This window comes from Aulonocara sp. 'chitande type north' Nkhata Bay, linkage group LG18 (assembly GCF_057382095.1).
Source record: "Aulonocara sp. 'chitande type north' Nkhata Bay isolate Kocher_YH1m ecotype deep benthic linkage group LG18, A_spYH_male_GT1.1, whole genome shotgun sequence".
NCBI classification, from domain to species: Eukaryota; Metazoa; Chordata; class Actinopteri; order Cichliformes; family Cichlidae; genus Aulonocara; species Aulonocara sp. 'chitande type north' Nkhata Bay.
The window spans coordinates 38,683,184-38,698,382 of record NC_141361.1 but is presented as its reverse complement, the minus strand read 5'-3'; the positions used below and the strand labels follow the sequence as shown (position 1 = coordinate 38,698,382).

The window sequence follows — 15,199 nt, the reverse complement described above, 5'->3', positions numbered from 1 at the left end:
AATCTAGAAGCCTGGGAGGGAAAAGGTAAACAAAGATGGTGCATGGAAGCAGAAATGAGTCCTAATATGGACAGACAGTGGAATTATTCCTCAATATCACACTGGAATATAAAACACAAGAAAACGTGAAAAAGTGCAGACAGTAGATTGACAGTAACAGTATTTTGTTTCTATCTGCCATTGTAGAAATTCATCTCATGTAAACAATAAGGTGGCGCACAGCATGATGTCAAAAAAGGCTTTGAAATCTCGGTTTTCCTCGTCCACACATAAACACAAAAACACAGTTTTCGAAAATCATCTTTTTAAAATTCTCATTTACAAGTGGACGGAAGGCCCAAAGCCACAGAAACAGCTGTGTGTACATGTGGACCGTAGCCTTAGTTGTGTCGTTATATTTCATCTCCCTTTTCTGTTCCCATGTTCCCCTCCTTGTGTTTCATTCCGTGTTCCCCTTGTCATACATTCATGTATGTCCTCTCTGTGTTAAATGTTTCTGTGATTTGTTACTTCCTGTTTTATTTGCTAACTATTTGTATTTGTTTATATATGTAACCTTTATCTCTCTTCAGACTTTGTCAGGTTGTCTGTTTGTAATACCCATGTTTGTTCCCTTGTGTGTTTTATGCTCCTGTTTTGAATTTCCACAGCACCTGTGAGTCCTCCGTTTGGGTCCTTCTTGCCTAACCTTGACAAAAATGTACTAGTTTGTACATGTACTAATTATTTTAGTTCAAAAGGGTGACTCTACAACTTTTTAGATTTTAAATGCAACTGTTTAACTGTTTCTGTTTTACTATTGTACAACACTTGTGCTTTTTTTAACCTTCTCCAAAGATGTATGTATGTATAGGTTTCTGTCAAATAATGCAACACAGACTAATTGGTGGCTGAAAGTGCTTAGTTCCATGCCTAGGCACCAGTAATGCGACACAGTGACCCAGGACAAATTCTGCCTTCCAGCTCACTGTAGTGCAGTGCTTCTCAATTATTTTCTGTTATGCCCCCTCTTAGGAAGAGGAAAACGCCCACCACTCTCCCCCGTGACTACAAATAGTATCATTTGTTTATAAAATTGTTATTATAACTACATCTCCGTATAACATTGTATCCTTATAAACATAAAAAAAAGAGAGAGAAAGAAATTTGGATCAGCTTAAAACAAAGAATAACTTTATTAACATTGTTTTTTAGTCTGTAACAGTAAAGATTTGAAGTGCATGTAGTACTGCAACTCTCTAAACTGCTACTACATTTAATAATGTATATGTGTTAGTCCCCGTAGGGAAATTACTCATATGGAAAAGATATATAAATCTTATAAAGTTTGTATCTGTCTTGTGTGAAACTTGTACGTTTTGGATACTTACTAAAACAATATATGAAAGTGGCCACTTTCATGAGTAAATCATATAAGCCTTATATGATTCACTATATGAAGTAAGCCACATCTTATGCAAGTCTTTTATAAGTTTTTACTATTTCTTTTCCATATGGGTATTCCTCTGCATTTAACCCATTCACCCAGTGAAGCAGTGGGCAGCCACCAGTGCAGCGCCCGGGGTGCAGTATGTGGGGATGGTATCTTGCTCAGGGGTACTTAAGGGTAGCCGTTCAGTGGATTCGAACCCCTGACTTTGTGATCATGGGGCAACAACTTTAACTACTGAGCTATCCCTGCCCCAACTGAGATATGCTCCAATTTGCATCAATTTGCCTGAAATAACAAAGAAAAAACCTAAATCCTTATTCAAACTTTAAACATTTTTTGACACCGCGGTCTTTCCTCGTCTCGCACTGTAGTCACAGTGAAGCCAAGCTCTACATATGCTTCGTCATAGTTCCTTTTCTCATTTGTCTCATTATCTCTGCCTTTCTTTTCTTCACTGTTAAATATCTTTCCTTTTTGCTTGATGGTTTGTTTACTATTCTTCTATTCTTGGTGCAAAAAACACTGCCACCTACTGTGGTGGATGTGCAATTACACTTTATTCTAGTATGGCAAAAAAGCATGTTCCACCGGGTTATGCGCACCCCGCCTGACATCGCACCGCCCCACTATTTGAGAACGCTGCTGTAGTGTGAGGCCCTTTTTTCACTGAACTGGCTTAAATTATAGTCTATATGACAAGTACTTAAATGGACTCTTTTGGGGAAATATTGTAAAATTAACTTATCGACATCATATTTCACAAGGATTTTCATCAATTTTAAATAGCCCAATAAAAAGACTATTTGTCGGGGGGCACGTTAGGAGACCCAGGGTCCTGTGGAGTCGTGGAGTTAAGCCCAGACTGACAGGTGTTTTTGAAAGTAAAGCCCATGTCACAAGGCACAAATTGGTCTCTATCAGCCTGCAGTCTCCATCATAGGATGTCTGTGATGGCAGAAAGGCACAATGAGAAGCTCAGGCTGTAGTGGAGTCACGTGACTCAGGAGACCTCTACAGCAGCCACAGCGATGTGAGGCCGACAGCTCTCGCTACCCGTGTGTTGATTTGCTGTCAGCAACTATCAGCTGCAGCTGTTAACGATCTTTGCACAGGTTCCCGGATCAGAAACTTTTACACCTTGTACTTGCCTTTCCTTCCTTTTTGTGGCCAAAGGCTTTCTGGTATAGTTATTCTGAAATCTACATTATCTTTCAGTTTTGGGTAACCTTACCTTTCTTTTTTAACCTCTGGCAGTTCACACCTTACCTTTGTACCATTTCAAGCTATTCATTGGACTTGAACGACTTGAACTGCAATAAATAATTGGAAAAATGAAGGTGTTCTAAAACTTTTGACTGGTAATGTATGTATTCCCCGACATATCAGGGGGTGAGCTGTAGTTTAGATTGAACTTTTGATTGAGCTTGACTTCACGGATCGACTCCGTGAAGTCAAGTCTTTTGGCATGCGTGTTATCCACAGAAACCTCTGAATCTCCACTAAAAGCTCATATAAACCTTTTCTACAAAACAACCAACCAAACACAGTGAAAACAACAAACAATTAAAAGAGCAGTTGCATAATTTCACAAAATATGCCTAAACACAAACAACCAAGCCATGAACTCACTCAGCTTCATTTAACCAAGCAAACGCCACATTGTCTAAAAGCAGAGATCGCACCGATTACAAGACTGCAAGTTTCGTCATACCCGACCAAAATTCCAGCTGCAAAAGAAGACTACAAATATATTTCAAATTCGAAAAACAATAACATGGAAACTTGCACATGCTATTTTTCTCTGTTTCTCTCGCCAATAGCCGCTGTAGCTCCTTTACTGGACACAATCTAGTTGTTAAGTGATGACATATGAACCCTGCTTGTGGCTCCAACCTACTCTGCGTTTATTAATGCTGTTGTGTTTTTAACATGTTTTAATGCTTTGTATCTTGTTCTACTTAATCTGAATAAGCCCCTAAAAAGAAAAGTCAGTGATCACTGTCGGCCTCTCTCGGTTTTTATTATCACTGTTCATTGGCAGAACATTTTAAAGCTCTGTTTTTAAAACCTCATTTTTCACTGTTTCATTTCAGCAGCATCAGTCTTTGCACAAATAATATCCATGTTCATTCCTGGTTTTCTGGAGTTTATTGTCTTCTGATGCATATTTTCAAAGTGGGTATATGCAATAAAATCCTAAATTAAATTAGGCAAAGAAAAAAATGTTAAAGCATTTCTATGTTCCAGCCTCAGTCACTTAACATCTGCTGTAATATTTACACTCTGATGAAAGTGTTAGCTTTATTTTGATACCAATATTGTTTACACAGAGTTTGTAATTGCAGAGGAATACTTTATTCATTTTGGAGCAGGAAGCTCAGAAAGCCCAGTGGTGCTTCAGATGTTAAATCATGTCCAAAAACAAATGTTATTTTCAAACATATAGTGGCTAAAATAGCACTGGTATACTCATTCAAATCAACTATTCAACATTTTCTTGTTTATAAAATTATAAAATAAAAAATGTGATGAACTCAAATTGCAGAAACAAAAGCCTAGACAGTGACAAAAAATACGACTGACCAAGAACAGTCACAGGTATCACAGCTGGTTTATTTAACGTTTTCTTTAGTGTGTGGGGAGACACCGACATGCAGAGTTTAAAACATTCTTCATTTTGCAATGGATGACTTTTCATCTGGTGGAATAATTTCACAGCAGGAATTTCAGGCTGTTGCCATATTTGGTCGCATTTAAACAAGCATGCTCGCCGCAGTGTGCCGGGTAGAAAGTTTTTCGGGTGCGGGGGAGGATTTATTATGAATTCGCACCGTGTGAGAAAAAAAAAAAACTCACAGTGAATTACATGCAGATAGCTTAATATTTCCATGGCAACCTATACTCGATGGTTACAATAAATGTCAGGAGTATCCGAACAGTTGAGACACATTTTTTCTAAACATCGCATCTCTGTGGCTTTCAAACCCCAAAACACGCTGCGCCAAAAAACTGGTCCACCCAAGGATCAGGTCCCCCGACACAAACAGAGTAATATACTGTACGCTGTTACGTGCCAGGAGGACTGCCATGATTTATACATCGTGGAAACCAAACAACCTCTGGCGAAGAGGATGGCATAACACAGAAGAGCCACCTCGTCAGGCCAGGACTCTACAGTCTATTCACACCTACAGGCCAGTGGACACTCTTTCAATGATAGACAGGGAGGAACGCTGGTTTGAGGGTGGAGTCAAGGAGGCCATTTATGTGAAAAGGGAAAGACCATCTCTGAATCGAGGAGGGGGCCTAAGGGTACATCTTTCGCCATCTTACAATGCTGTGATTGCAGCCATTCCCCAACTCTCTGTAAATGGTACTCATGGGTAGGGATGGGTATCGAAAACCGGTTCTTGTTGAGAACCGGTTCCCACTGTTTCAATTCCTTGGAATCGTTTGCCACTTTTAAAAACGATTCCCTTATCAATTCCAGTCGCCCCGAATGACGTCATCACGTTGAGTAGCGTCTTTTACCCAGTAGGAAACACGGCGCCTGAGCGGCACAAACGCTCAAAAGTTTGGTTACACTTTATGAGAAAGGATGACAACAGGGCAACGTGCAATACTTTCAAAGTAGAGATTTCATCAAAGGGAGGAAACACTACGAATATGCAAAAGCATTTGCTCAAAAAACACGCGATTGCTTTCAACGAATGTCGTGTTTTTGATCCGCTCCGGACTAGCGAAGCTCAACCCAGCAGCAGCGGTAGCGTTTCCACGTCCTCTCCCGTTAATACTGCAGGTAACTAATCAATTAGCATTGCATATTATGTTAGCGCGATTTACCTTATTACAAAACCTGCTATTACTGTGCGTTGCATTTAGATAACCATGATGAGAGAGACAGAGTCTGGCTCAGATGCTGGCAGTTCTCGCTGCAGTCTACCGGTAGCGTCTCCTTTCAGGCCAGGATAGACGAATGTCACCCAGCAGTGTCTAAGTTTGTGGTCAAAGGCTTGCACCCATTTGCCACAGCAGATGCCCCCGATTTCACTTTGGTAAGTGAATGTGTTTAATTGTAGGCAGGACATTACTGGATATTCTTGTGTAATTGCTACAGAATAATTTATGTTAAACTTTATTATTGCTACAGGAGAATATTTATTTTATTATTTTACATATACATTTTTTTTTCCTGGGGACCCTGTGACACCCCATTGAAGAGCCGTAGGCTGGATCTCTTAAGATCTCACTGTTGGGTTTGTAAGGCCATGTTACTCCTAAATTTCTATCTTGTTCAAAGAGAAGATATAAAACACAGTTCTAAGCTAATCGACTTTAGTGTTCTCCTTTTTTTTTAAAAAAGAATCGATAAGGAATCGAATCGTTAAAATCTTATCAATACCCATCCCTACTCATGGCCATTGATCAGTGGCCATGACAGTTTGCATATTAATGATCCAGGAACTGACCTCCCAGCCCATTGTTCATTCAGTGGGCTGGTTTCAGTCATTATGCAAATGTACTGTTTATAAGATTGGGGAAACCTGCAGTCAGCTGAGACTGAAGAAGTCACCTGGATGATTGACGAAAGGTTTTTCCCACTGAAAACGCTTCGTCCAGATGAACAGAATCAACCTTTTGGGATGTACAGGAGAAAAAAAAAATTTTTGTTCCGGTCGCAGAACAATGGACTGGCTCTTCACCGTTCTGAGGATTGTTGCATAATTTGCAACAATCCTCTGTATAACATTCAGGTATACAAAGGAGACTGTTCATGGAGGAGCTTGGGCAACAACTGGTGATACCTCACATCAAGCGACGGAGGTTAGCAATTAAGCTACATTTCTTTTGCTCTTCCTTCTATAGTGATCTCAGAATTTGAACTACTGTATTTGCACTGTGATTTGTTATAATAAAGTTTGACTTGACAGGCTATTCCCCGCACACCAGCAGCAGCCAGACTGGTTATATAGAACCAGTCCTTCCTTGCCTAGCTGCCCCTCCTGGCTCATCACCCAAAAGCAGAGGGTGCAAATTCTGCCCTCGCCAGAGTGATCTCAAAACATCAAAAATGTGCCAAAAATGCAATGCATACATCTCATAAGTCAGGTAACAAGCTGGAATAAAGTTGAACAAAAAATTGAAACACAGAGGTGGGTGATAATACTTTATGCCTTATACAAAGCGAAACCAGACGGGGTCATTTTTAACCCAGGAGGACAACAGGTGTGATAATGTGCAGCCGTTAAAAAAAATTGAAGTGGTTTAAAACCAGCATCCTATCTCAACATCTACTTATATCAGTCTGTGATGATCTATCAAAACAAGTCACTCTGATTGTTAACTATAATAAGAATACTTGATGATTTTATTTATTTTTACTCAAAAAAGGTCATGTGAATGAGGTCTTATTGGCAAATTTCAGATGGCATAAAGAAATTGTGTTAATGTGTCTGAACAAGCTGTAATTGGAAGTGTAACAGAATTGGGTGAAGTATCACCTTTCTATTCTCTAAATAACAATTAAACCACATGGGGCCAATTTTGACCCTAGAGGACGAGGTGTGATATACTTTAATGGAAACGAGTTCTATTGGCCCTAAATTCACTGATTGAAGAAAATAAGAACAACCCCAGGTTTCTCTTCAGCACTGTAGCCAGGCTGACAAAAAGTCAGAGCTCTTTTGAGCCAACCATCCCTTTAACATTAACTAGTAATGACTTCATGAACTTCTTCACAAATAAAATTTTTATCATTAGAGAATAAATTACCAATAATCATCCCACAGATGTAATATTATCTACAGCTACTCTTAGTACCATTGATGTTAAGTTAGACTCTTTTTCTCTAATTGATCTTTCTGAGTTAACTTCAATAATTACTTCCTCCAAACCATCAATGTGTCTTTTAGACCCCATTCCTACAAAACTGCTCAAAGAAGTCCTGCCATTAATTAATGCTTCGATCTTAAATATGATCAACCTATCTCTAATGATCGGCTATGTACCACAGGCCTTCAAGCTGGCTGTAGTTAAACCTTTACTCAAAAAGCATCTCTAGACCCAGCAGTCTTAGCTAATTATAGGCCAATCTCCAACCTTCCTTTATATCAAACATCCTTGAAAGAGTAGTTGTCAAACAGCTAAGAGATCATCTGCAGAGGAATGGTTTATTTGAAGAGTTTCAGTCAGGTTTCAGAGCTCATCACAGCACAGAAACAGCTTTAGTGAAGGTTACAAATGATCTTCTTATGGCCTCTGACAGTGGACTCATCTCTGTGCTTGTCCTGCTAGACCTCAGTGCAGCGTTCGATACTGTCGACCATAATATCCTATTAGAGCGATTAGAACATGCTGTAGGTATTACAGGTACTGTGCTGCAGTGGTTTGTATCATATCTATCTAATAGACTCCAGTTTGTGCATGTAAATGGAGAGTCCTCTTCACACACTGAGGTTAATTATGGAGTTCCACAGGGTTCAGTGCTAGGACCGATTCTGTTTACATTATACATGCTTCCCTTAGGCAGCATCATTAGAAGACATAGCATACATTTTCACTGCTATGCAGATGACACCCAGCTCTATCTGTCCATGAAGCCAGATAACACACACCAATGAGTTAAACTGCAGGAATGTCTTAAAGACATAAAGACCTGGATGGCCGCTAACTTTCTGCTTCTTAATTCAGATCAAACTGAGGTTATTGTACTCGGCCCTGAAAATCTTAGAAATATGGTATCTAAGCAGATTCTTACTCTGGATGGCATTACCTTGGCCTCCAGTAACACTGTGAGGAACCTTGGAGTCATTTTTGACCAGGACATGTCCTTCAACGCACATATTAAACAAATATGTAAGACTGCTTTCTTCCATTTGCGCAACATCTCTAAAGTTAGAAATATCCTGTCTCAGAGTGACGCTGAAAAACTAGTTCATGCATTTATTACTTCCAGGCTGGACTACTGTAATTCATTATTATCAGGATGTCCAAAAAACTCCCTGAAAAGCCTTCAGCTAATCCAAAATGCTGCAGCAAGAGTCCTGACAGGGACTAGAAAGAGAGAGCAGATTTCTCCTGTTTTGTCTTCCCTTCATTGGCTTCCTGTTAAATCCAGAATTGAATTCAAAATCCTGCTCCTCACATACAAAGTCTTAAATAATCAGGCCCCATCTTATCTTAATGACCTTGTAGTACCATATCACCCCATTAGAGCACTTCGCTCTCGCTCTGCAGGCCTACTTGTTGTTCCTAGAGTATTTAAAAGTAGAATGGGAGGCAGAGCCTTCAGTTTTCAGGCCCCTCTTCTGTGGAACCAGCTTCCAGTTTGGATTCGGGAGACAGACACTATCTCTACTTTCAAGATTAGGCTTCAAACTTTCCTTTTTGCTAAAGCATATAGTTAGGGCTGGACCAGGTGACCCTGAATCCTCCCTTAGTTATGCTGCAATAGACGTAGGCTGCCGGGGGATTCCCATGATGCATTGAGTTTTTCCTTTCCAGTCACCTTTCTCACTTACTATGTGTTAATAGACCTCTCTACATTGAATCATATCTGTTATTAACCTCTGTCTCTCTTCCACAGCATGTGTTTAGCCTGTCTTCCTTCTCTCACCCCAACCGGTCGCAGCAGATGGACCCGCCCCTCCCTGAGCCTGGTTCTGCCGGAGGTTTCTTCCTGTTAAAAGGGAGTTTTTCCTTCCCACTGTCGCCAAAGTGCTTGCTCATAGGGGGTCATATGATTGTTGGGTTTTTCTCTGTATCTATGAAGCACCTTGAGGCGACTTTTGTTGTGATTTGGCGCTATATAAATAAAATTGAATTGAATTGAATTGAATTGAATTCCAAAATGAAGAGAAGATTTTGTGGTAATGAACTGAACTAAGACTAAAGATGTAACACAGAACTATATACACTATAGGCTTTAAATAACAGTCAAATAACATGGGGTCATTTTTGAGTGTGAAACTTCTTTGAGCAGTCTCAACTGATCTCTAACTCTTTGTCAGCTTTGCTACAGTGTTGTATCACATTTCTTTTCTTTTACTTATTAAACTGGCCACTGAACATCCAAACTTCATCTGAGGTTTCTTTAACAGTCACAGAAAAGAGAAATGAATCTGAACGTGAGTCACAGGAAGTACTTGGAAAAAACAGAGAAGCTTTATAATGCTCAGAAAAAGTTCTGCATTACTACACACTTTACTGCCTCTAACACATTGTGTCGAATGAGTGCTGCATTGACTGCAAGGATAAATATGAGAGACATACCAAATAACATGGGAACAGGCTAGGACTTTGAAATGATGACCAAAAACATGGTTAGACCAAATGATTCTGACATTTACGTCCATTTGTGCATTAGTGGGAAAGAGAGAGGCGCAGAGAGTGCAAGAGGGGAAAAAAGGATGATGACTATATAAGAAAAAGAATTTCAAGGCTGTGCTTCTTCCACTTTACCCTGTGTGACAGATTCTGACCGTGAGCTTTGAGTTCACCAGACCCAAATCAAACCTGCATTAGTAAGAATCCACACTGTAAATCATTCTTTACAAAACAGATCATGTGTCCAGAGCAAGGATAGATTAAGAGAATACAGCGTCAATCTCAGCTAGCATATTATAGTTTATGACAGCAGTATGTATTTGATTTCTCCCCACAGCAACTTGTCTTGCATTTGTGTGACTGGTCAATGCACAATGCTCGCAGGTGATCAACACAAGAAAGACTGTTAATTTTAGCTATTTTTAAGCTCTTAATACGCAGCAGTAAGAGCTTAAGGACACTGCAATGTAATGTGTCACTGTGATTTGTTGACTGCATCCACAAACACAGCTGAGTGAGTTAGGTTAGCGGGAACTGGAAAAAGATTTTCTGTCACCATCCCTGTCCAAAAACAAAAGTTTTAGTTCATCTCCAAAACACAAATGAATATGGGGTTTTTCTTTCAAACTACTCATCACACAATTTTGTTTCTGTGTGATGTTTTGAGATTAATGATGTGCACCAGAAGGCATTCTTCAACAGCCCTGTTGGCAACAGGTATTCCTTGACCTTTAACAGTAAACAATGTTTAAATCATACTACCTGAAAACACACTTTGCTTGTTTTCCATTTGTCTGAAAAGATTTAGACCAATTTATATAATTTTTAATCACAAAATATTGTGCATAGATAACAGTCTTAGAATTCCTTTATTGTTCGAGCTCTAGCTGCCAATGGACTGATTCTTATAGCGCTTTTCTACTCTCCTGGAGCACTCTATACATGCTGCATTCACCCAAGCACTTTGTTCTCTTAAGCTAATATTCACACACATTCATACTCCAATGGAGTTAGTATCTTGCCCAAGGACACTTGGCTACTTGAATACTGGGAACCACCCAACCTTCCAATCAGTAGATGACCTGCTCTACCTCCTGAGTTACAGCCACCCCATAGATGTAGCCTGAGTTTCGATCATGGAGGCACTTAAGTCAGCACAAGGCCCCGTTGGCTTGCATGACTGTCATGCAGTCATGCATGCAGATTTCAACTGTGATCATGGCACTTAAAAGAATCATTTGAGTCATTTGTTTTTTGGTTTTCTGTTTTTTGAGGGGGGTTTTGCCATGTGTGATAACTTCACTCTTAGAGATGGAGAAAAAAATGAGTAAGAGAAGACAGGAGAGGAAGATGAGAGGTTATTTTTAAAGCAAGACCTGCCGATAAACTGGAAATGTAAAGCTTAAATGTGAATTTGTGTGAAGTATGTTAGATTTTGACAGTAAATCTACATGATAGGTTGCTCAAGTTATCTTGCCATTTTATATAGAGAAATATCTTTAATATCAAATTAAATGGTAAATGGACTGGTTCTTGTAAAGCACTTTTCTACTCTACCTGAGCACACATGCTTCGTATGCCTCATTCACCAATTTAAACACATTCATACAAATTCATACTCTAGCAGACACGTCAGAGATAAACCTGGCCCACATAGCAAAATTGGTATGGCCTGGATCTGGCCCACACAATGTGCTTACACATGGCCCACATATCGCAAAGAATGACGGCCCTTTGGTGGCCCACATTTGGTTTGCCAGATGTGGCCCACACATGGGCCAGCACAAGGCCAGTTGCAGGCACACTGGTGGTCCTGTGCTGGTCCATGTGTGGGCCACATCTGGCAAACCAAATGTGGGCCACCAAAGGGCCGTCATTCTTTGCGGTATGTGGGCCTATGTAAGTTTTGTGCACCCACGGGCCAGTTGCAGACACACTGCTGGCCCTGTGCTGGCCCAGAACAGTTTCAGCTCTGGCATCAGATGTCAGTCTAATGTGTACCTTAATCAAGCCATGTAATAACAACATGCGCCAGAACATGCAAAACAGTGCAAAAGTAACGTGAAAAAACTCTGTTCAGACAGTGAATTGACTGACTCTTATATAGCGCTTTTCTAGTCTCCCAGATTACTCCAAGTGCTCTATTCAACATGCCACATTCACACACTTTCTCTAAACTGAGTGCTTCCTAACTACATTCACACACATTCACGCAGACTAGAGGACCCAGGGATCAAACCACTAACCTTTCGATCAGTGGGTGACCTGCTCTACCTCCTGAGCTACAGCCAACCAGTGGTACACATGAGTAAACCCTCACTAGGTTTTGGATAAAGTGTACACTCACAAACCTGTCAAACCTGCATTAGAAACGTTGGCTACCATAGCAGTATAGTATTGCAACATGGCATTTTGGTCTTCTACCTAAAATAGGAAAATAGGAACATAAATATCATTGCCAGACCTGGCCCACATCTGGTTGACATACACCCTGCCATGACACCAGCCAATCAGAAGTGCCAGCTTGATGCTGGATCCGGGCCAGACCTGTTTTCTATGAGCCTGGGCCACATAAACCAAAGCACAATCAAGCCAGATGTGGCATGCCATCACATAAACAGTGCCATCTATGCCAGGCCTAGCCCATATCTGGATGGCATACGTCTTATCATGTCAGAAGTCAGCCAGCAGTGCCGGCTTGATACCACATCCGGGCCAGACCTCCTTACTATGTGGGGGGGTTTGCATGTCGGCATGCAGACTGGGATCCAAACACTAAACTTCTGATTAGTAGATGGCCTGCATGACATTCCACGTTATTCAACATTGGTACAGTTTCAACACAATATCACAGCAAAGCATGTCATGTCAGACGCGCCAGTCCACTGTGTCCATTTCACACTTTGCCTCTCCAAAGCGTGAAATGTACTCACACACAGAAGTTGCAGTACCAACAGGGGAGATCATTTATTTAAAGCTAAGAAGTTACTATTGTGCAAGGAAGGTATGACGTACATTTCAGGGTCCTTCTATGCCAGAAATGATTAAGCTAGGTGGCTAATATGTATTTATATGTAAATGTGTTCGTAATGTCTGCCTGATTATTTTCATGTTTACTTGAAATAAAATATCTCTCTGCAGGTCCTGCAGCTTACTGCAACTTCTGCATGTGTGTCCATTGAATGCTGTGGACTGTTATGTCTGTTACAGGGCCAAGTGTATCCAAGCCACTGCTAGAGGAGCAGGTCCTGGGTAGCAGCAGAGATGTTATCAGAGTGGCATGTCACTCAAAGAAATCTGAATTGAGATTAGAATTCTAAAACGAAAGCATCGATCATATTTTGCTGGATGTTCTGTATATGCAGTTTTTATGTCTCCTTGACCACTGAAATAAAAGTTAATTCAGATGTTGCTTCCAAATATGAGCAAAGATGTATTTCAACATGGCTGCTTAGTAACAGGACTTGCTTGTATTTGTCTTGGTGCTGGTGACATCTGGCTCTCAGAGTAATAGTTAATCACGAAGGGTAGCAGAGGGCATCTTTTAGTGTTAAAGTTCAGTTTCTTTAGCTTCAATATGTTGACAACCGGTCAAGAGAACAAGATCGGGGACAGCCAATAAATATGCATTTACATGTGTTTTAACTTAAAAAAGAGCAGTCTTCACTTTGTATATTATTATTTTTAAAGGCTCAAGATGTGATTAAACTAATGAAGTTGATAAAGAAAATATTGTCCAAGCACACACATCTTTTAACTGTGGGAGGAAGCTGGAATACCTGAAAAGCAACCCCCCCCCCCCCAGGAGATTTGAACCAGGAACCATCTTCCTGTGAGGCAACACTGCTAACCACTGCAGCTACTCTATGTTTAAAAGAAATGCTTTTTATTCTGGTGCAAAATCAACCTTTCTAATGGACTTGGACGCTATAAAACCCTAACGTTTAATGTACAATGGCATAAAGCTGGAGCACATCCTCATACTGTGTTGAGTTTTGCAAAAACGCCTTGAACTGAAATCATTACACAATTACAAACACTGTCACAGGATTCTTGTTAATAATGCCAATGAATAGCAAATGCTGCTTCCACCCTCCCTATCAGATAATTATGCATTTACAATGTGTTATTGTGTGGAATATCAACGCTTTCTTCTTATGCTGAATGTATAAATAGAGAGAGGGTAAACTAAATTTTGTGTCTGATGTTTTGTCTAAGTCACTTCTGTAAGAAATGACTGTACTGCATAACTGAGATTTCCACATTGTGTGGGAGAATAATCACGATAAAATAATCCTTTCAGAGCTGACACTCACACTGCCCACACTGTTATCATTAGCCTACCAGTTGGTCTTCTTGAATTAGAAACATGCTGGATCTGCATGTCCTCTCATCCTCAGCCACAGGCGACAACTGACATAGCTCCTCTGAGCTCACAACTCCTCACTGGAGCGGAAGATACAGTGCGTACATCCCCGCATGAGACTGCAACATACAGCACGTCTGACATCTCATCAACCTTTGCATTTAATGTCGAGATAAGCTCATTTTCGGCCAACGTAACCTTGACTGCTTTTCTCCACAAAAACCTCCATCCAGCTGTGCCAGTGCGGTCTGCACAGGCACATCCAGTCCAACAGCATCGAGGTATTCCTTCATCAGTTATGTCTGACTGGCACGGAGCGAAAGCCACATTACATGTCCAGTCATTCGTTATGTGTCTTTTGAAGCCCACAGCCCCCCCGCAATACCCTAGCTTATTATTCACAATCTCTTTGGGGAAATCCTTCAAATTTCGACACACCTTCTCTTTAGCTCCACTGGCTTCTTGTCAGCACTATTTTCTTTGCTAGCGGCTCGGCGCCGATCACATCCACAAACTTTGACTTGCACTGATATTGATGACGCGTTGCGTGGAGACATTTAACCGATTTCTGCTGAACACATCGAAGATTTTCGTCAAAATATGTTAAGGATTTGACAGCTTAAGAACAGAGCAATACCACCTCAAATCAGCCGACAATTTGAAAGGCGACAGCAGCATACATTCCCACGCGCGAGCCTGGCACGTTCTCAGGGCTGCCGCTGGATCTTCCATTAACGCCGCTGCAGCTCAGGGCAAAATAAATGTGAAGCATACGGCTGTTAATGACAGCTGTCACATTACGAAGCGCGTCTAAAGGTATCACCGGGTATCGTTCTGTTACCGGTGTGACTCATTCCAAAACAGGTAGCGGATGTATTGATAAACTGTTGTATCCTGTCACGCGCTCCAACCTGAATCTATCAATTAAAGCACATCTTACCTCTGGCAGCTCCTTACACCATCGCTGAAAGGACGCACCGGCTGCTAAATCCAAAAGCACGTCGGTATCTGGAAGCAAAGCGATGACTACAGAGTCACCGGTGGAATGTGTGTGTGTGTATGTGTGTGACTCGCTT

At 40.8% G+C, this 15,199-nt stretch overlaps 1 protein-coding gene across 4 annotated transcripts in view; it reads right to left on the bottom strand.

Moving 5' to 3' along the window:
• LOC147309152 (disks large-associated protein 1-like) overlaps nt 1–15,199 on the bottom strand; it is a 168,637-nt gene extending 153,438 nt beyond the window's left edge. For 3 of the 4 annotated variants that reach the window (XM_086270640.1, XM_086270643.1, XM_086270642.1), the window contains exon 1: nt 15,064–15,157. The gene's annotated coding sequence lies outside the window, so the exon portion shown is untranslated. Of the gene's footprint in view, nt 1–15,063 lie in introns of all 4 variants that reach the window. The other variant, XM_086270641.1, reaches the window with a different exon arrangement.